This window comes from Mauremys reevesii, linkage group 16, assembly GCF_016161935.1.
Source record: "Mauremys reevesii isolate NIE-2019 linkage group 16, ASM1616193v1, whole genome shotgun sequence".
Lineage (NCBI taxonomy): Eukaryota > Metazoa > Chordata > Testudines > Geoemydidae > Mauremys > Mauremys reevesii.
Genome location: NC_052638.1, coordinates 36,964,479 through 36,986,523, shown reverse-complemented (window position 1 = coordinate 36,986,523; position 22,045 = coordinate 36,964,479). Strand labels below are relative to the sequence as shown.

At 38.3% G+C, this 22,045-nt stretch overlaps 1 long non-coding RNA gene across 1 annotated transcript; it reads right to left on the bottom strand.

Annotated features, from left to right (window-relative positions):
- Nucleotides 1-2,825: 2,825 nt before the first annotated feature.
- LOC120384745 lies at nucleotides 2,826-7,204 on the bottom strand. Its single transcript, XR_005589082.1, has 3 exons — nucleotides 7,084-7,204; nucleotides 5,920-6,180; nucleotides 2,826-4,209 (listed from the first exon to the last, which is right to left on the bottom strand). It is a non-coding gene; the product is annotated as an uncharacterized LOC120384745 (long non-coding RNA).
- Between the last annotated feature and the right edge of the window lie 14,841 nt (nucleotides 7,205-22,045).

Below are 22,045 nucleotides of genomic sequence, written 5' to 3'. Positions count from 1 at the left end.
AAAAGATAAAAAACTTTTGGCATCTGCAGCTTGGAAAAGTTATTGTCACTGGAGCAGATCCTCAGCTGGTTCCATTAAAGCTACATCAGTGGACTATGTCAATACACACCAGCTAGTCCATTCCATTCTACATAGTTCTTATATCAGCGTCACTAGCACAGTATTTGAGCATCTTCTAGTAGTGCATTAAATGATATGAGTCACATGTGGTTTGTTCTCTCTCTCATCTTCCCAGGGTAGAATGGAGTGTTTTATTTTGGTAGGGCTTGTGTGTGTGTGTGTGGGGGGGAGAGTTGGTGGGGAAAAAAAAAGCTAAGGATAGGACCTAAAATAATACTTTGTGCTCTGGGCGCCTGATTCACCATATAGTTGAAGCACCTGAGGACCTCATATAGTTATTTACCCCAATGCACAGTGAATGAGAGTGGGTGTAAAACACCATCATTCTGATTTGGTGGAGTTTGCCCTGGGGCAAATGACTGCTGAGAGTGCCAGTCAGTGAAGCATCAGGCCCTGGGACTTTACTAACACAGCCGGCTGCAGATTTAACTACAAAGGCTGATGGGATGCTCAGATTAGACCCAGTGGGTTTCTTTTTTATATAATCACACTTGTGCAAAAGGTCTGATTTTACAAGCCACTATCCTAATGATTTTGAGTTAAATTCAGAGGCAATGTGGAAGGGTATATCATCATTGCACTAAGTAGTTGTATCTCTAAGAGACCAATTCAGTTATTAGAAGACGGGAACTGGGGGGAAAAATATAAGTTCAACCAATTTAGGCTCACTCTTTTACACTCCTTTCTGAATGTAGCCTTCTAACTAAGTAGTTTTTAGGTCCAGAGATGAGTGTATTGTTGGAGTGAAGGTTGGAAGGGGGTGTTGTTAATAATGTTAGAGTCCCTCTGCCAAACTAGAATTCTGGGACATTAGCACTATATGCAGCTCGTCCAACACAGTCCTCTCCATTCTAAGGTCCTGTGCAGGTGCAGAATTTACCTACAGGTAACAAAAGATTTAATAGCAACCTGTATATTTTTCAGTGTAACCCTATCTGTGTTGCTTCTATTCCTAAATATGAAACAGCAAGTACCCATGAGCAATAACCCTAAATAAACTAAACACAACCCAGGAAAAGCTAGAACAGAAAGTCTGTACTTGTCACATTAAATCAGCATTCCTTTCCTTATGCCAGCCATTCATTCCTGTAATATTTAGCAGATTGCAAAGAGATTCTGGATTTGCTGCCATGCTTATATCCTTCAAGGAATTAATTACAGATCAGAGATTGCTGTGTCCTTCCCTACATGGTCAGATTTAGGTATTGTTTGTAGTATATCTCCCCGCCCCTCAAAAATATCCCATTCAAAAGACCCAGGAAATCTATGGACTTTACAGAATTTTATTTATTTATCCGGGTATGAAGATTTGGTCTTGACTGGATTTACATGTTTCAGAGTAGCAGCCATGTTAGTCTTTATCCGCAAAAAGAACAGGAGTACTTGTGGAACCTTAGAGACTAACAAATTTATTTCAGCATAAGCTTTCGTGGGCTACAGCTCAGTTCTTCAGATGCATAGAACGGAACACACAGACAGAAGATATTTATACATACAGAGAACATGAAAAGGTGGAAGTACCCATACCAACTGTAAGAGGCCAATCAATTGAGATGAGCTATCAGCAGCAGGAGGAAAAAAATGCAATATGCAAATTAGATACAATTAACTTAGGTTTAAACAGACACTGGGAATGGTTGGGTCATTACACTAATTGAATCTATTTCCCCATGTTAAGTTCTCCTCATACCTTCTATGGGTCATCTCGATTATCACTTCAAAGATTTCTTTTTCTTTTTCCTCCTGCTGCTGATAGCTCATCTCAACTGATTGGCCTCTTCCAGTCGGTATGGGTACTTCCACCTTTTCATGTTCTGTGTATGTATAAATATCTTCTGTCTGTGTGTTCCGTTCTATGCATCTGAAGAAGTGAGCTGTAGCTCACGAAAGCTCATGCTGAAATAAATTTGTTAGTCTCTAAGGTGCCCCAAGTACTCCTGTTCTTTTTACTGAATATACAGCAACTCTCGGAGGTACAATTTGTGCAGGAAAGAGAGGGATAAAACACTTTTGCGCTATTGGGCACAACACAGAATTTACAATAATCCTTTCCTATAAAACTAAAAAGGAGGAGGGAAGGAATCCCAGAAGACATATTTATAGGGCAAGAAACTCAGATTCAATTACACTTCATCATATCTGAGGAGCACTCTTTGATGTTATCCCATTCAAGTAGTCCCCAGTGGCTGTATATGGAAATGCTGGCCATCGGTATCTACAAACAAACTGGTCAAAATAAAACTAAAGCCACAATTTAGTCACAAACCAATTGGTTGGTCTCTCTTACTTCAGAGCAAATGTCACCTTACCTGACAGAGCCTACTGCCCTGAATGTGCCATGTCGGAATTATCTACCAGTTTAAATGATCTGTGATTATTTGTATAGTGCTGTAGGTGTATGCTACACAGTGGGTAACAGGTAATTTGTGTGTTTGAGGCAAAGTGTTTAGCACAAAGCACAGTGCCAGAATATTAACCTGTAGGCATCCTAGCAACTAGCCTCCACTCCTCCCTACGATCAACATCCTGTTCATGTGGTTTGAGACTGGAGTGTGAAGGGCTCCACTCAGACCCATGAATTCTGTCATGCAGGGCACTGAACAGCCACATATTGACTCTGGAGTTATCAGATAGTCTCTTGCTAATAAAAAGAGCAATTTAAAAATGTTATTGTCTACCTAATAGGTAGAAGCATTTACCTCACAAATATTGATAAAATCTTGTATTTAAAACACAAATTGGGAAGATTAGTAAATTCAAAACTGACCAAAGAGAAATGCTTTTTCACGCAAGGCACAATTACCCTGTGGAACTCCATGCCACAAGATATCACGGAGGCCAAGAGCTAAGCAAGATTCAAAGAGGGTAGTAAATATTTAAAAACAAACAAGTTTGGGAGGCATATAAAGCCAAACTTTAAGAACTGGGCATTAGGTAGAAACTTTCCCTGGGAGCAGGGAACTTGCAGGATTTCTTGCACCTTCCACTGGCACATCTGGTACTGACTCATGTTGGTGACAAGATACTGGTCTGAACTACTCTGACAATTCCTGTGTCCAAGTGCTTGTGCATAACATCATTATTGGTTCAATCATATATTTATTTCCAGTGTTGCAGCCAAGTTGGTCCCAGGATATGAAAGAGAGAGAGAGAGAAAAGATCTTTTATTGGAATTTTACTTTATCAGAAGTTTGTCCAATAAAAAATATTACCTCACTTACCTTCTCTTTCTCTCTCGTGCACACATTTATTTGGCACTTTTTGTCCCAAAGGACGTTACAGGCTAGGGACCTGATTCGACAGCCTATATTCATGTGAGGAGTTATTAGGTCTGTTCATATTTATTTCAGTTCCTCTGTCTGGGCAAAAAGCCATCCCTTCAGTCTTAAGCATTCCCAGCCTGATGGAAAAGGTGAAGGCTAATCTTCATATAAAAATGTGGAAATAGACTTCTTTTTTTACATTGCGATTTGAAAGTAGTCTGACTGGAGTCAAGGGAACTACCATACAGAAGTAAGGTTTGCATGGTTAGTCCTAATTCTTTACCTATAAAAACACACAAACCAAATGAATGCTGCGATCTCAGTCTAGTCCCTAGCCAACATTTGCCACGTCACAAAGCCAACCCAACTTGGCTAACCAAAAGGCCAATTTTGGCATCTGCAAGCCCATGTGTCAGTTTCTGAACAAGAGAGGCGTATTACTGCCATATCAAAAGTTGCTGCTGGTCAGGATGGAGTAGCAATCACAGAGGAACGTGGCCAACACAAGAATAGGACTGAGGGCTGCAGGTTAGGACTTAATTTTATCCACAGAGTTGTGTGAGCAAAGCTGGCCTATGCCTTTAAGCCTTCACCCTTATGCTCAGTAATTCTTCCTCGGAAATGTCATAAATGCAGCTCTTCAGTTTGTCAGCACATGCCACAAATGAACTGACTTTAAAAGAATCAGTGTGTGTGTATCCGCAAGAGGCCTTTTTGTTGCGTTGCTTTGGAAATGAATTAGATCCTTTGGAGGGAGCAAGGAAAGTCCTTCGCAGCAGAGGTCACAGAGTAGTTTTCTCAGTACCAAAAGGCTTGCATTGCACTCCTGTGGAACAGAGAATGCTGTAATGAAGGAATTTTTAACTACAGCTACATATAAAATAGGAGCAGGTGCTCTCAATAAAGAAAATTCTTAACCTTGCTCATACTTATTTCAGTTCCTCTCTGTCTGGGCAAAAAGCCATCCCTTCAGTTTCAAGCTTCCCTGGCTTGCTGGAAAGAGTAAAGGGCAATCTTTTTGTGGAAACAGATTTTAACAATCAGATCCAGAAGAAGTTCTTAGGTGATTTGCTAGTAAGGCTTCTGAAATGATTTGCTAACACCTTCTAATTAAACAAACTTTACTGAAACCTTTAACGTATGCCTCCTACAGTCTGGGGAAGACACTATTTTTGGCCTCTTTGAACAAGGGGGTTAAGAGGCACTCTCATCAACAGTGTTACAATTTTTGTGACCCAGATGTGGAATATTTTAAAAAGTGTTTTGTTTTCTTAAGAAGAGATAAGCCCAAGCTGCAAAATTTACACCAGGAACTACACATAGATCATGAACCCCTGAAGCTCAAGGAGTGTCCACATCTGGTGTTTGCTCTGCCCATTTGAAAGACAGAGGCCATTTGCAAAATTCAGAATTGAATTTCAACTACCCGTATAATTCAGGGATGTTTACACCTGGAGCTTGATTTAGGACCATAATTTTTCTTGTTAATGGTTGATCGATGCACTGGCTTGTGCCTTGAAATATTGTATAACAGCACCTCATGCTCTCCCTTCTCATAAAAAAGAAAAATAGTTAGCAGAAGAAAAAGCATCAGCTTATAAAGTAAAAGTCAGCTGAGCTCTATTAAAGTTTTCATAATTCATGTGAGCAGGAGTTGCTAGCTGCCATATCTGCTAAACTGCTTTGGGCTTCTGGACAAGTCTGGGCTGAAAAAGGACTGCCAGGGGAGAAGGAGACAAATGGGCCATTCATAAAAGCATCACTGTGGTGCTTTATGACATTTCACGCTTCCAGAAAGAAATCACTAAGAACATTGGGACTCAAGCTCTAAGCTAACCACCAAACAGGTCTTGAACTCTCCTGCTGCTTAAAAATAGATGTTCTCTTTTCTCCTTCTCCCCCTCTATCAAACTTTAAAGTGGAGTCAGAGACTGATATTTAAAAGGATATTTAAAAACTCAGTAGCGAAATAAGGAAGCTTTTCTGTTTGCCCTTCACTGCAGTAATCGGGGCATGTTTGGATATTTTGATTAACATCTCACTACCATTTTATTTTCAGCCTGGTAGAAAAAAATCTTGAGAGGGGCAAAAAAAAAAAAAAAACCCTATCAATTTGAGTATCATACCTGAACTTTGCAAGGGGTCTTTTCTTGTATTTTCCCTGGTTGCCAAACTGGGTGAATAAAAGGAAAATATTTTTTTTTCTGCAAAAATATTGTATCTGAAAGATTCATCAGAGAATGAATTTGGTGAAGTGACTGTGTAAATTCTCTGAGCAACTCTTTAAACTGGGGAAATGCTGAATAAAAGGTTAGTCAAACAATATAATAAAAACAAAAGGAGGGGGGGGGAAACAAAGTCTGCCAGACAAATAATCCCATTAATATTATTCAACTGTCTCTATTCATCTGTGAAGCTGAGGAACTATCAGGATGAGGTAAAGCCTAGGGATCAGTTTTGCTCTGTTTATGCAAGCAGCTGATATGTATTTTGTATATACAACCACATGCTATAGAAAATCCCAAACTCAACTTACTTGAACAGGGGAGGTGCATCTCTTAATATGTTACAGCTGAATCATTTTTTTTGTTTTGCTTTTCTATATTTTGGTACAGTTCAGCTTAGTCTTAACATTCATGGACATCATTATCTCCATTTGTTACAGATGGGCAATTGAGACTCAAAGTTCAACAGGAGGTCTGAAGCAAAGCTGGGAATATAACCCAGGTCCTCTGAATTCCTCATTTTGAATCTTTTCCACTGCATCATACAGCCTCACTCATCTTTCCATTTACCCCTATTTTTTAAAAAAAATGTTGAATATTAAAATAGATGATAATTTAGATGAGATGGATAAATTACAGGTGGGTTAGAACACAGCTGGCTAACAATATTTTTAACCATTTAGGTGAGTGGTGAGAAATAGGTGGCAGCCAGCAAAGCTGTAGCCATTCTTTTCTTAATTATCTCTTTCTTGTTTAGAAAGCTCTGACCAACCACCATATACACTTTTTAAAAAATGGATGTGGCATATGCAGAGTTCATTGTCCAAGTGATTCATAAATTGCTGACTATAACATTAAGGTTTATTTGCAAGTCTCTTTCCATTTGGAAAGTGTCCTTTTATTGCTCTTACAACTTCAGATCAAATATATCCTCTTCTCCTCATTAATATAATTTAACTTGTCTTTCTTCGGAGCTGCTTTTGAGTTAGGATTCAATAGTAAATAAAGTGCTGTTTACATTTTAAGTCAGTTCACTTTAATCTTCCAACTCAAATTCTTTGAGTTTCCAAAGTGTGAATAATTTGAACCATATAGTCTTAAAACAGTGTAGAGTTAGGTGAAATTACCCCTTAATAGTATAAATAAGTGGCTCTCCTATTTAGTGTGAAGATTGGCTATGAAACAGTCCTCTCAATAATCACACATGTAAGACTCCATCCTCTTCTATTGAAGTCAATAGGCATTTTGCCACTGACCTTAATGGAGATAGGATCAAACCCCTACTCTAACCATGAACATGTAACAGCATAAGTTTTGCTATTAAAAAAAACCAAAACAAAACAACAATTATGTCCTAAACCAAACTCCAAGTCCTTAAGCTTTTGAACCCAGCTAAAACTCCTATTCTGAGTAATCCCTCACAATTTTACCCTTTGTCATGAAATGCCATCATCTGATGCTTTGCAAAGATGTACCTGAAATTACATCCTAGAAAACACAATTTTTCCCTTAGAGTTTGTTGCATGACTCTCACTAACAACTGAGGCTCCCACCCTCACTATACCCTACTAATGTTACACATCTTGTTTAATTTGGGGGGGAGGGGAGAGAGAAAAGAATCAGATTGGCCACTATTTATAGAATTGAGATGAACATTAGATGACATACACATGGAAACAATTGAGAATGCTCAGTAACTCATGCTGTGTCAAAGACTGACACCCATTTGTTAATCCCCAGCCTTGCCTTCACCTGAAATTAGAAAGATATGATGATAGCACTTTAAGATAAACACCTCAAACAAGCATTTTAATTAGAACTGATAAGCCAGTTCAAGTATGTCACTTAAATACCAATGCACTGTAAAAAGTTAATTAAGTTTAATTATTATGCAATGGTCTAATCAATGCACTTTGCAATTAAGTGCAAATTACTTCCATAATATATTACAGATGTGCACTACTACCTTAGAGAAATGGTGATATCAGGGAACATAGAAGAACTGTTGCTGTAGCATTACAATTGAGACTTTAATTATACAAGAAATAGAAAATATATATTTTAAGACTGTCCTAGTCACCTAAAGTGTGAACCGCTGAGATTCTTTTGAGATTTAAACCCCATTTGTGATGATCATAAGTGACCTCAGAGCTTGGGTAACACCATAAAGATAATAAACCTAAGTTGAAAGACAAGGTAGAGTGAGATAAGGTGGGTGAAGTAGTATCTTATCTATGTTTTATCCTCTTCCATTTTGTTTCTCTCATATCCTGGGACCAATATAGCTACCACAACACTGCAAGCAACTAGGTTAAAAAAAGTCATTTTATTTTAACCCACGTTCTCCAAAAACGTACTTTAGGACTAAAATTTATCATATTTAGTCTGATCCTAAAGGTGAGTTTAAAAAAAAAATCCAGTAAAATGAGTTTGGCTGTCTTAAAGTTACAGGCCAGGGGAAATGAGGTGTTTTCTTTCATAGATGTTGCTGTGAATCCACTGAAGTAACTACAGTAAACTGATATAAGTGAGAATAGAATCATGTACAGTCAGATTAAAAATGCTTCTTGAGCTAATAATAGCTACCTCCTTCCTCTCCCCACCACACACCAAGTTTTTACACTGCAAACTTGTCAGGGTTTGTCCTCAATAAAGCATTATTGAAGCTCAGAAAGAATTGTGGTCAAAGATAAAATGAACAGCACTTCAGTTTGCTGTTGCATCATGGATCAAATGTAGTTCTCTGGAGAGAAACAAATAAAACTATGTTAATGTGGAAAAAATAACCTATTTTAACTGATTCAGCTCACTCCTTCCTCCTTTAAGCACTTGAGATTGGAGGTAACATGATTCTGCTATATTGATAAGGTGCCACTTGTCACTACGTGAGATGGAAAAATAATCAGTAGATCATTGCAAAAGAAGATCAAGTTTCATTGTATTTGTAGGCTTTCTTAATATAATTCCTCACTGTAGTATCTGAGCACCTCATATCCATTAATTAATTTATCCTTACAACTCCCCTTTGAAGCAGGGACTATTATTAACCCCATTTTACACATGGGCAAATTGAGGCACAGAGCAATCAAGTGACTTACCCAGATCACACAGGAAGCCTATGATATAATCAGGAACAAAGCTTAGGTGTCCTGAACCTCAGTGATTTGCCTTATCCATAAGACCATCTGTCTTCTACCATTCTATTCTTTACAGCCATGCTAAATCAAATGGGTGGCACGAATATACCAATATTTGGCCACAAAAATATTAATTCTGGATGTCTACCATTGGTAGGTTCCTGATCTCCAGCTTCATGTTAACCTACAAAAGCTTTTTTTTATCCAGAATGTAATACTGACATAAATAGAACCGGTTATGTAATTTGATTCCTGTGAGGAATCTCATTTACTTTGGTGGGATTACTTATTTGAATAAGCATGGCTTGCCCCATATTCTCTTCATTTGTTTCCATCAAATGAAAAACCTTGTGTAACATGACCAGAAGAAAATTAGAGAAAGCTAATTAATAATGTGAAAGTTCAATAATGATTAAAGATGGTTGGAAAATAGTATTTTTTCATACAAAATAATGTAAAGAATGAAAAAAAATACAATTACAATTTTTTCACATAATTTTTTTGGTTTATTGAAGAAAAAACAAAATCCAGGCATTTTTCGGTTTTTAATTTTTTTTAAAGTTCTTTTTGTTTTGTTTTTTTATTTTGGTTTGAAAACTAAAAATGTTCAGGCTTTGTTTTATTTCAGTTTTGGAAAGCTTTTTTTTTTCATATTGGATAACCCCAAAATCTCACATGAAACATAAATTTTGCACATACACACATAACTCTGTTAGGAAAAGACCCCTTTAAAAAAAAAAGAGGAATAAATTTCAACCAGCTCTAACAACTGTAATGTCAGATTGAGTCTCAACATGAGACTATTTACTTTACTTGGCAGAAGGAAAAAGGCTTTTAACCAGCCCAACTCAGGTACAGATGTGTGGATGCAGTCGGTAACACAGATAAGTAATATACACATGACTGAACTGTGAAAGGTCAGTGGAAAAACTTGACTACTGCCCTGCTTCTATCAGACAATTAAGTCCATATGTTCTGGATATCACTGTGCCCAGTGCAACATGGAGAAGGTCAGGACAATTCAAAATTATGGGGAGGAATGTGAAAAAGCAAGAATATATTTACAAAGGCAAAAAAAAAGAGGCTTTCATTTTTACATGCTATTTATCTTTTAGCCTCTGAAAGAGGGCAAGGGGAGGTTAGAAATTATGATTGAGTTTTTAATTTTATTAATGGCAGACTTTGTGGTTGCCAGAGGAACTTGACCCAACTGACTCATTAGAAAAAATGATCCAACATGGTATTATCAGAATTAATCTACTGTCTGAAAATCATTGGATTTTTCTCCACCAGCCTCATAAGTCCTTCCTGCTTTGCCTATATCTCCACGACCACCTTGTTGACATGAGCCTAATGCTTAATCCTTAGAAGGAAACCTAACCCTTGGCCTTGGAAAGATGTCCCTGAGAGAGGGTAACCAGAGTGCAGCTGTTCAAGAGGTGAACCCAACTAGAACTTCATAATAGACACTCAAACACGTCTTGAGTGAAGGAGCCTTGAGGCTTTCAGTACTGTTAGACAATAAAGCAGGGAGCACAAGCAAGACCTTAATTTTATGGAAGGCTTGATTACACTGAGATAGGGCCTTGCTGATTGTTTCCAACAGACCCCGTTATGGTATTAATATTTATTACACCCTGTATTATAAGGCATGGGGATTTGCTTCTGTAGAGCAGTTTAGCTGAGCAGTGAAATATAATGTTTCTTTTATTGCTCAATAAACACTGCTCTCTCTTTCACTAACTCTCCAGCCCAGTTTTTTCAAGCCTTTTAAGCCTTTAACTAACACAGTAATCTTACAGCATAGCAATAAGAAATCTCAGCTTGCAAATTCTCTCAGTTACTTCTGAGGCCTCCTAGAGGTGAGATTTGTAGGCCAGCGCTTAGGGCTGCTAGACAAGTAAAATCCATGTTTGCTGGTTTTAAACAGAGGCTGGGGCATCCAGATTTAGTGCTTTAACCGCATCCCTCAAATGACCAGAAACAGAGAGAAGTCCTGGGACTGAAACAGCCTTAGTATGATCTGAAAGGTGCTACTGTAAAGTGTTTGGCATTTTGCGCCCCCGTTTTCCTATTTATTTTAAAACTGTGTGTGGATTTGCTTCCCAGGAAGTGGAGGATTTAATACCCCTGGTCAAAGCTAGCCACAGTGCTGACAAGTAGCCTACTAGCATCCTCCTCATGTCTCTGCCAGGGTACCTCGATCCTTTCCTGTAACATGTCCTCCTACCCGCCATTCCTAATCCAGGCTTCTCTTGTGTGGAGATGAGGAACGGCAATGTACTAAGTGGTGGCATTTTGAAGCAGTCAGCTGGCCACTAAGGACAAGAACAAGACTTCCAAAGTCAGGTTCATTTATACTTCAGTTGATGCTTGAGAGCTAGCATACCAACATATTCCATTACCTCGGCACAGCTGCTTGTGTTATATATCCTGGTATATATCAGGCTTGTGTTGTCCCTCATGCTGTGAGAGATAGGATACAATGATCCCTGTTACACCTGCAACAAACCACCTGGAAATAATTTTGAGGACCAATAAGTGAGGTTTGGCAACTTGGGTCTTCAGTTGTGTAGAACACAAACTTGCGAATTTTAACTGAACTGAAGCTAGTGAGGACAAAGCTTTGGGGTACCATTAGATAGCTCAGAAGGGGAATTATAACATCAAGCAGTGTTGTTCAGTAAGTGATTCAGGGGAGAATCATGCTTTCACATTTTACTACCCAACGTATTTAACCGTTATCTTCAGAATCCTAGAATTTAGAGATGAAAGGACTTACAGAAATATATGAATTTGTCCCCTTCTGGTGTTTTGTCTGGTATACTTATGAACTGTCACAACAATGGGGCTGGGATACTATTGCACAGACTACTGGACCTTTCTGTGAGGAAGTTCTTCCTGAAATTAGTTTACATTTTCTCTTTCTTAATTTTATTCCATTACTTTGAGTTATACCTCGGCTTGGGAGGATTCAATTTTTTCAGTAAGTGCTGGTAACATGCATTTCACCATACACACAAATCGATGAAAGACTATTTCCATCAATAACCATCAACATGTATAAATAAGCAAAGTGAGAACAATGCTGCTTGGGAACTTATTGGAGTTTGATTTAAGCTATTTCATTTATATATTTTGACGTGACTTTGACAATTTGTGTTTTAATGGTTATAAAGCTTTAATTTTTTGAATCTGAGCATCTACTGTCATTAGTATCCCATCCGTCATTGCTTGACACTCCCATCCATAAAACCCATACTTTCCTGCAACTGTGACAATGTAAATTGATACAGCATAGCTCAGTGGTTTGAGATTGGCCTACTAAACCCAGGGTTGTGAGATCAATCCTTGAGGGGGCTATTTAGGGATCTGGGATAAAAATCTGTCTGGGGATTGATCCTGCTTTGAGCAGGGGATTGGACTAGATGACCTCCTGAGGTCCCTTCCAACTCTGATATTCTATGAAAATCAGAAAAAAGCATTAAAATAAACAGTGAATTCTGCCAAGTCCAGTTATACCCCTCTCCATTTTTATCCCCCTAAATAATTCTTTGCTGGTATTATTCTTCAGATATTTGCAGACTGCTATAATGTCCCCACTAATCATTGCCCAGTCATACCATAAATAATTTAGCTGTTGTAATCTTTCCTCCTGAGCCAATATCTTTCGGTAAGCAGAGTTACACCTGGGAGGGCTCTCTTCCGTATATTTTACTTATTTTTTTAAGACACCCAGGCTTATGCTAAATGGTTGGTGTTTATTTTGTGTATAAATACTGAAACAGTCATGATAAGAGTTTGTGGTGTCTTAAATGTTCTAACTACATGTTCAACAGGAAACCAGGAAAGTAAATGACCATTTTCACACCTGTCATAATGTTGACAATTTTTCTTTCCCAGAGATGACTAGGAAAACGAACTTGTCCTTTATAAAACACCTTCCCCCCTCCCCACACCCACATGATAAGGCTGTTCCATGCAACACTGCTCTTGCCTGCTTTGCTGTTTAAAGGGGTAGGTAATTAAACAAAGCTTTCTAATAGCTCCTGTTCCGTTGAGACAATGATAAAAAACACCCATTCACATATTCATTCTATCGCATGTCAGAAGACAAATTCATCACAAACTCTTATTTTCTTAGGTTATTTTGTATAAATATTAGAACTGTATGGTTTAAATTAAACAAATTGAATGGTAAACCCCTTATTTAACCACTGCTTGCAATATTACTATTACATACCAAAGACAGATTCTCACTGAGACCTATCATTTTACTTACTTACTTCCCTACCAACTCTGGTGATTTTATTGATATTGATTTTTTTGTTAAAGCACCAGCTCCTGGAGTCACATGATTATGTGAGAACCTCACCTTTCATTTTTTTTTTAAAAAGTAAGTTTCTCATCCCTAGGGTTGCAGAGAAAAGCTTGAAAATGTGAACCCTAAAGTCTCAAAAACAAGAAGGCAAATCTAAAGACAAAACATTTCTCTCTTTATTTTTAAATAAATCTTATGATTTTGTGGGTTCCTCACTCAAGATTTTTGAACTCCTGAAGGTGGCAATGTTGCAATTCCCAGCAAGAAGTATAAACTGATTAAGTAATTTTAGACATGAGAAATGTAGCTCAGTATTTGAATAAGAGCTGGTCAGAATTTTTTTCCCTTGTCAAATGCTGACTTTTTATTGAAAAATCAAAAGCTCTCTCCTTTATGCAACCCCCACCCCAAATGTTGGCAAAAAATCTAAAAAAAGGGTTTGGCCAGAATCTGCTGAAAAAAATCAGTTTTCTGACGCCTCTCTCTCTCTCTTTTTTTTTTTAAGCAGCCACTTTTCATGTTACATTTTAATTCAATCAAAGCCTCAATTTTCCATTTTAAAGAAAGTTCTGATGGAAAAGTTGCAACCAGCACTAATTGGAATGCATGAAGAAGGCCAGAGACCTTCAACACTGTTGTAATATGCAGTGTTGTTGTAGGCTTGTTGGTCCCAGAATATTAGAGAGACAACTTTCAAGCTTGTCTCTCTCACCAACCGAAGTTGGTCTAATGAAAGATAACACCTCACCCAGCTTGTCTTTCTAAAGCTATTTTACAGTAAATGCTATTAATTTTTAGAAGTTTCTTCTTGGCTAGTTTAATAGTGGCTGCACTCATGCATTCAAAAGTTAATCTTTTCCTAAATCTTAAATTATGTCATCAACTTATCCAGAGGATACTGGCCTATCTGATTGTTTCTTATTCAAAAGACTTTTTAAACAAATGTTTGTAATGATTCACTCTTCTCTGTAATTAGAGATAGTGATCAAAATCTTTTTATGGGTCTGTTTTGATACCTGTAAATGTCAGTGGAAAATCTCCCATTGATGCTCGAGTTTTTCTTTTAATTTTTAAAGACAAACTCCAAACCCTGATGCCACTCCCCTCAGCACTTTTCCCTGCTGCCCACCATCACCAAGGTTGAGTAGCAACATCTTAATAAGTGCTTCTTCTCAGAACGTTTTTCTCCAGGACTGAGTATTAAAATCCGGGCTCTGGTTATTTATCAAAGGCATTGTCCTGCTGTCAAAGGGTTAAAAGAAATGAAGTTTGAAAAGGGATCCATTCAAATCATGACATGAGAGTGACAGCTAACATATCTTCTCAATGGAGTGTTAGCTGAATTTCCTAAAGATTTGGGGTGAAAAAAGTCTGCAGCAAGTCTCTGAAAAAAAAGATCCTTTGAAACATCCCGACTTCTGTTATGATAAGCAGTTCAATAAGCCCACCCATGGTAAGTTATTAGGAATTTATATCATATGGATCCCATTAACCTAAACGTTTGCTTTTAAAGTAAACTTCTCAGTACACGACTAGCAAGTCTGAGTACTTCATGTTTGAGGGGTTTGTTTTTACAAATGAATCCTGGGTTATCCAACCAATTAGCTGAATTCCCTGTGTAACTGTGCTTTTAATGAAACACCTAGTACTAATGAGACTGTGTCTGCCCAATTTTTATTCATTAAGGGAACAAATTAGATGGAAAAAGTTTTTCACTTAATCAATTGTTAACCTTTGGAACTCACTGCCACTGGACATCATTGAGGCAAATAGATTAGAAAGATTAAACACAAGGATTTGACAATTATAAGCATGAGAATAGTATCTGCAGCTACCCTAGCTATAATCAAATTGTTATTTGTTAGTTATTTGTATTAGAATAAAGCCTAGAAACCCCAAATAAGATTAAGACCCAATTATGCTGGGTGTTATACAAACACACAATAAGGGAAAGTTGCTGCTCCGAAGAGCATACAGTCTAAACAGAAAAAGACAGTGAAAGGACGGGAAAGGGAACAGAGAAATGAAATGATTTGCTCAAGGCAACATAATATATTAGTGTCAAAGCTGGCACTAGAACCTAGTTCTCCTGCGTTCATGAGCTGGTGGATCTTGCTGACTCTCTGAAAGGGTTTAAGCTATTAGCTTCACCCATCAAACAATTTCTCTCCAGTTATACAGTTGCACTGTTTAGATACATTATGGGAATTTTATAGCCACTGAAGATTCCAGACTAGATGCACCATTGGCCTGTCCCAGTATAGCAATTCCTAGGTACATCAGTGATTTAGTGCAGTATTTAATCATGGTGTTTTAAATGAATTTGGTCAAATGCGCACACACACAAAAGCAATTAAGGCCATGATATAAACAGTACAGTCCTCAGGCAGGAGGCTGCAGAGAATTATGTGACACATACTTCTCCTAACCACAGCTCTATTGAAACAATTTACTGGATGTGTGCATTGAACGATGATGGATTTGAATGACAGTTAGGGGAAAAAAACTAACCTCGCTCCCAATCCCGCCAAGAAAATACTTGACTCTCCAATAGGAAAACCATTAAAAATCACAACCCTTTTGTGTACATCAGCATCTTCAAGTTCTGTTTTGTCCCATTGGCTGGTGTGACGTGATGTAACACATCAGAACTTAAGAGGAAAACCAGACGCCAGATCAGATATTAAGCATATTGTTGAAATTATTGCAGTTGGGCTATTTTTGGTTAGTTCAGAGGTCAGCACACCTCTGTGGAAAGGGAGGCACGAGACCTTCCCCAGACAAACAAAGAGACAACTACTTCACAAAAAAGAAAAAGTACTTAAAAGCTGGCAAACCACTGGATATGTTTGTTTTAATTTAGAAAAAGCTCTGTTAGGAATACTTAGGACTTCTTGCATGTAAAAGGAGTCTGGTTGAATTTTGATCTGACTGTTTTCACTGGAGTGGGGGGAAGAAAAATTAGAAACATGCAAGAAGTACCTACTTTTGATCACTGAAGTATTTTGATCTTGTAAATTATGTCTGAAATTAGGCATGGCCTGGAAAATGTGAGAGTGTTTTCTCTTGGTCTGAGGAGCTTCTGGTTTCCAGAGAAGGAGCTCTGTTCCTCTAACCTCGTCAAATGCCATTTTTTTCCACCTCTGCTTTCTAACAAGTGGGTTTTTCTTGCCATTCATCTGAGGTGACATATGGGTGGGTTGGAGAAGCACCACAGACCTGCCTCCTCCTCTGGGGCTTCCACAATCCAAAACCTGAGCTCAGATCCAACTTTTAAACAGACCTGAAAATGTTCCAGTCTAACGAGTAGGCTGACCTGCAAACTAATCTCAGCCCAACTGTCATAACATTGTGTTTGCCATGCACAGCTAATAAATCATAATAATGCTATGTTAATGGACCCAGCTTTGACAGTGCCAGAATTAAAAGGGCATACAATAAACAAAGACTTTCTGAAGCACAGAGGTATGGTATGGCAATGAACATGACCAAAAGGATGCAACAAATCTTTTGCTGGTATTTCCATGGACCTCAGCTAGGTTTGCTGCCAGCCAGGAAGCGAAACAGAATTCTCATCCCATCCTGTTCTGCTAGATGCAATAGTTAAGAGACCCACACAAAGAGAACTGTAAACCCGATGGACAGTTGTGTTAAAGGGACAGTTCAACAAGTCTGGAATAGAACAAGCGGATGCCTGAGCATTCTCTTGAGTCAGAGAAGATCTTCCACAGCAAGAAAGATAACTTCCTGACAGAGCTACGGCAAATCATGTGGAATCGGAGTCCATTAATTAGGACCGAAGAGAATAGTTTATATACAATTCTGCTCATTTGATAGGATGGAGATCTAGTACTTAGCATGCATTAGCATATCGCTAGTGCCCATTTAAATGAGCCAGATAAGAAAGGGAGATAATTACTTCACTGACCGCCTTTAAGTTGTCCCTGGTTTCTGGCTGTTTTACTGGGTATATTGAAGTCCTGAACATTTTGTTTCACTGTCTAAAATCCATGGTACCATTTATTCTGTGAAAGCTGTGGTTGTTTTGTATGAGCTCTAGTTGATCAAATAGATAGACAGACTTTGGATACATTGCCCTAATATATTCCTATAACTTTAGGATGTTTTTAGTGCCGGAATGTGCAGCTCTTATTCCAGAAGCATAACTGGATTTAGTTCTTTCTTATCCTTCACATGGGAGAATCCTAGTTAGTGATGGACAAACCTCAAAACTTTCAGCAGTTTGGTTTGATACAGGTAAGCAATCAAAATAACCTTATCTGAACTATTCAGACTTCTCTGATCTGGATAAAGGGGCTGGAAGTCTCATAAGAACAGGATTTCTTACAGGATTTCCAGTACTTCCTCTTTCCAGTCAGAACAGGGACACAAAGAGGACATCCTTTCTTCTTGTATTTCAGCACCTCTGCTTCTCCTTTAAAATTGGAATCAAGAAGCCCAGAAAGTCATATGAAACTGGGGGTTGGGGACAACTTAATTGACCTTTTAGGAATTGGATTAATAGTTCGGTTTGGGTCTGAGATAAAATTCTGCATGGGTTATAATTTGATCTGAACAACTTCACCCACCCATATTCAAAAACATCTCACTGATTCACTTTTTAGACTCTAATATAGGTCCATTAACTTCAGTAAGGTCACTCTTCACTTATACACTATTAACGGGGAGGACTATCAGATCCCTAGTCAGTTGCTGATCTTTTGCAGTACTTTTACTGATTGGATTGGAACTTTCTAACCAGAGCTAAAACCTTAATTTACATGTCACGGCCGGGGGGAGAGATCTTAGGTTTCCAGCTGAAAGAGTAAGTTGTCAGCGCGGATGAACTAGTGCTAAACACCAGTGAATAAAATGAGGTTTAACTTTCAAATGTGAACTTGTTGCATTGCCTTCTACCAAGAACATTTTTGAGTTCTAAAAGGAAAAATGAAAGCAGACCAAGAGTTAAGTTATATCTATTCCAGAATATGGAAACACACAGTTTATACAAGGTCTTGAGCTAACAGAGCAGAGAAACTGACACTAATAAATTGTGCACTTCCAGACAATAATAGGGCCTTATGCTTCAAATTATGTGAGTAAAAAAAAAGAAAGAAAGAAAGAAAAAAGAAGGGCCATGATCCACGCTGATGCTAGCGTTTTCATTATTAGTAGTGGCCCTGTACCAACAAGGAGGGTATCACATGGAGAAATCAAAATTAAATGTTGAGCAATACATTGGGGGTTTGGGGTTTGGAACCTCCATGTTTGGGTTCTCTCCAAGATGAGCAAAAATTTGAGAGATCTTGTTTCATCCACACTTCAGCGGCAGCCATGAAATCTGTTCCCTGGAATTTGCCAAAGGCACATATCAACTTAGACTAGTCTCTTCAGAAAGGACTCAGTTGGGGCCTGATGCACCGCTCATTGAAGCAAGTGGAAAACTGTCCATTGACATCAGTGGTCTTTGGTTCAGGACCTTGATGTTATCTTTGATGCTTAACACTAATCAATATTAAGTGAGGACTTTTTCTCCAAACCATGCAATTAACATACATATAGATGTTAGCAGAAGATAGCAGCAGTGGCTAGGATGCAACAATTTGTAAACCTCTCCAGTTTAAACTACCTATGTAGTAAGTGAAAGTCTTTCACTGGACTGCCCTTTATAGTTATTAAGAATTTTTTAGAGATGGAGCCTACTTGATGGTCAATCTTGGGTTTTCCTGGCATGATTTGGGAATCATGGCTGATCTATAGAACCTAGCTAATTCTCATTAAAGGTTGAAATACACATTGGAAGTTACTGGAGGTTATAGATATGAGAGTAGGTGGAGAAACACAGTAAGAAAAAACAAGGATGCTGCACTGCATATGTACCTCTTTTATTTGACAAGTGTAGTGGATTTTTAACAATTTCTGTAAAACTTCACAGTAACCAAATATAAATTGAATAGATGATCTTGTAAAAATAACAATTCTTCTTAATAAGAGACCTTATGAGGACTCTGCTATTAACTCTGCTGACAAATGACAGAGGCCACTATGTGTGTTTATGTGTCTGGATATTAAAAAAGAGGTGCGAAGAAGAGTGAAATGGAATTTGGCAAGGTTCTTTCTTTCTTTCTTTCTTTCGATATTTAACCTATTCTTTATTTGCCAGTTATACACTAGTGAAAAAACCATTGACTCCAGTAGCGTTTATCCTTATTTATAAGAGTGTGATCGGAGACTCAGACCCATTCTTATTAAATGCTTGATCCTGAGCACCTTTAGTGTTCATTGGTTTCAGTAGGAATGAAGGGTGTTCAGCCTCTCATAGAACTGGGGCTTCTACGACTTTCCAGTCTTAGGAACACTGGCAACATATTTCACAGCTCTTTTCAGACATCTCTGACTTGGGTAACGATTACTTACCAAGCAGATCCATTTACATTACATCTCCCTAATGCAATGGTCATATTTTTCCCCATGAATGAGCTGTTCATTAGCAATTTCTCCAACATGTCACACGAAAGTATGCGGTCCATCAACAAAGTGTTGTGCACATTTTATGTTTCCACCCTATTTTTCCCTCATCAGACATATTTATGTTGTCCTAAGCAAGGCACATCCCACACTCCATTAATGCTACATCTGCCTCTACATTTGCTTTGCCGTATTTCAGATGGAAGGGAAGGGAAGAAAAGCACCTTGTTATAATTCTGATTTTGGTTTTGGAGAACTTCAATATTTCTGAGCCAGCATGATATTTATGGCTGTTCTCCAGCAGATTTTTTTTTGTGGGGGAGAAGTTTAGAGTGTTTATTCTCTTCATAGCATTTGAAGGTCTAGACCGTGTCCGTGTTCCATCTAGACAGAGTGGCACTGCAAAGCGTGCAGAGGAAGACAGTGCAAAATACAAGAGCATCTTGAGCTTTACATGTTGCAGCATTGCAAGTACAAGCATGTGTTGGGGAAAAGCAGGGGAAAGAAAAAGAAGAGACCTCAAATTTCAAGCATTAGAAAAGCTTTGTTGCCACTTTGCTACAGTCCCGATGCAGAAGATGCAGAACTAGCAGGCTGAAAGACTGTCTTTCCTGACAGTGATTAAGGGAAAATGCTAATTTAGTGAGAGGAGGAAGCTGGTAGAGCAGCCTGCGTGGAAGATCTTGAAATACTTTTTTTTTTTAATCACAAAACAAATCAAAGTGGAATCAATAGACAACTGTTTCCTCCCACATCCGTCCAAATCAAGCAGCGTCGTTGGGAGTCCTCTTTTGGTTTCAGTTCAATAAACTGAGCATTGTAATGGAGAAAAACTAGACTCAAAGTATCAGAGTTTGATGCAGTCCTGTTTTTGTCCTGACATTTCTGTGAGGCAACGTGTGCTTTGAATGAAGTATTAACAACAACGTGACCAGCGTGAGGCCATTTAAGTTCACGAGGCTGCATTTCTCCTTGCAGTGCTGGTGAAAGTAAACAACAGTATTATAAATTTTGGTCATGCCCTGGTATCGGTAAGTATAGTTTCTGAATTTGCCATTGCTCGCATTGAACTGGAACAACGATGCATAGACAGCAAAATTGTCTAAACAGTCAGTTCAACCTCAGTACTCGCTGTCAAAATTATGATCTACACGATTCATTCTGCTAACCACAAGAGGGGTTTTGTTAGTCAAATGAAATAATGTGTAATTTGGTATATTATTTCGGAAAGCATATTTTCAATATGCTACCACAGGCCTGGAGACTGAAGCATCAGATTAGTGGATAATGTCCTACAGTTTCCTTTGGCAACAATGATTCAGCATTAGATAGGAGGCAAAATTGTCCAGAGGCATCAAATCATAAAAACTGCAGAGGGGAGATTTTACTGAGCCAAATTTTTGAAAGCTGATTCTCAGAATGAAATCCTGGTGCCACCGAAGTCCATGAGAATTTTGCTATTGACTTCAGTGGAGCCAGGATTTCACTCTTGACCCCAATTTTGTGCACCTAAAATTTTGCACATTCTGTTTACATGTGCCACGTTGTCTGTGTGTGTGCATCAAAACTTGGATATGAACACAGATGCTTCCTGTGTGCATAAATATGAGGTTTTTCTGCATGGAAAACCTGGTATGTGAAAGACTCTGGCTGCAAGATATTGTCCACAAATTTTGAGGCTCCACTAAAGCACATTTGCAAATTTAGTTGCTATATTAGGTCATTCCCCATAGGTCATTACAGGTGCTGACTATAGAATGTTATGGGCATTTGGCCAGTAGAGATGGTCAACATTGTTTTGTTTAAAGCATGAAAACAAACTGCATTTGAAATCCATTATTCAGGGTTCAAAATGGACACTTTTAAATGTTTTGAAATATTTGGTATTTTTTTAATCAAAATCATTATTGTAATAGTTAATGATTTGGGTATTGAAATGTCTCATTTACCAAAACACCATTTTGTGGCAAGCAAATAACTTTGAGAGCATTTTGAATAATATTTTTGATGATGGTGGTGGTCATGGACCAGGACCTCGTTATGCTAGATGCAGTACAAATGGGGGTGGGGGGGAAGAGACAACAGATGGATACAGACAGATAGGGGAGTACAAGGAACAATGAGCCAATATTGGTCAACATGACAAGTAGTGGTGTTAACACACCAGCAACCTAACCATTGTCAAGTTTTTGTAGGCGTCATGAAAAATGAAAGTTTAAAAAAAAATCACAACATTTTTCAACTGACAAAAAATTTTGGCAACATTTTTGAAAAAAAGTCATTTTTCAACTGAAAAGTGACATCTGCATAGCTTCGTCTTTCAGGGGTGTGAAAAATCTGCAACCCTCAAAGACATGGTGCAACTGACCTAACTCCTGGTGTAGACAGCACTAGGTCAATAGGAGAGGGAGTACCTATGCCTATGAGAGAATCCATCCTGTCTGTGTAGGTAGCGTCTACACTGAAGCACTACAGTGGCACTGCTGGAGCAGCTCAGCTGCGCTGCTGAAG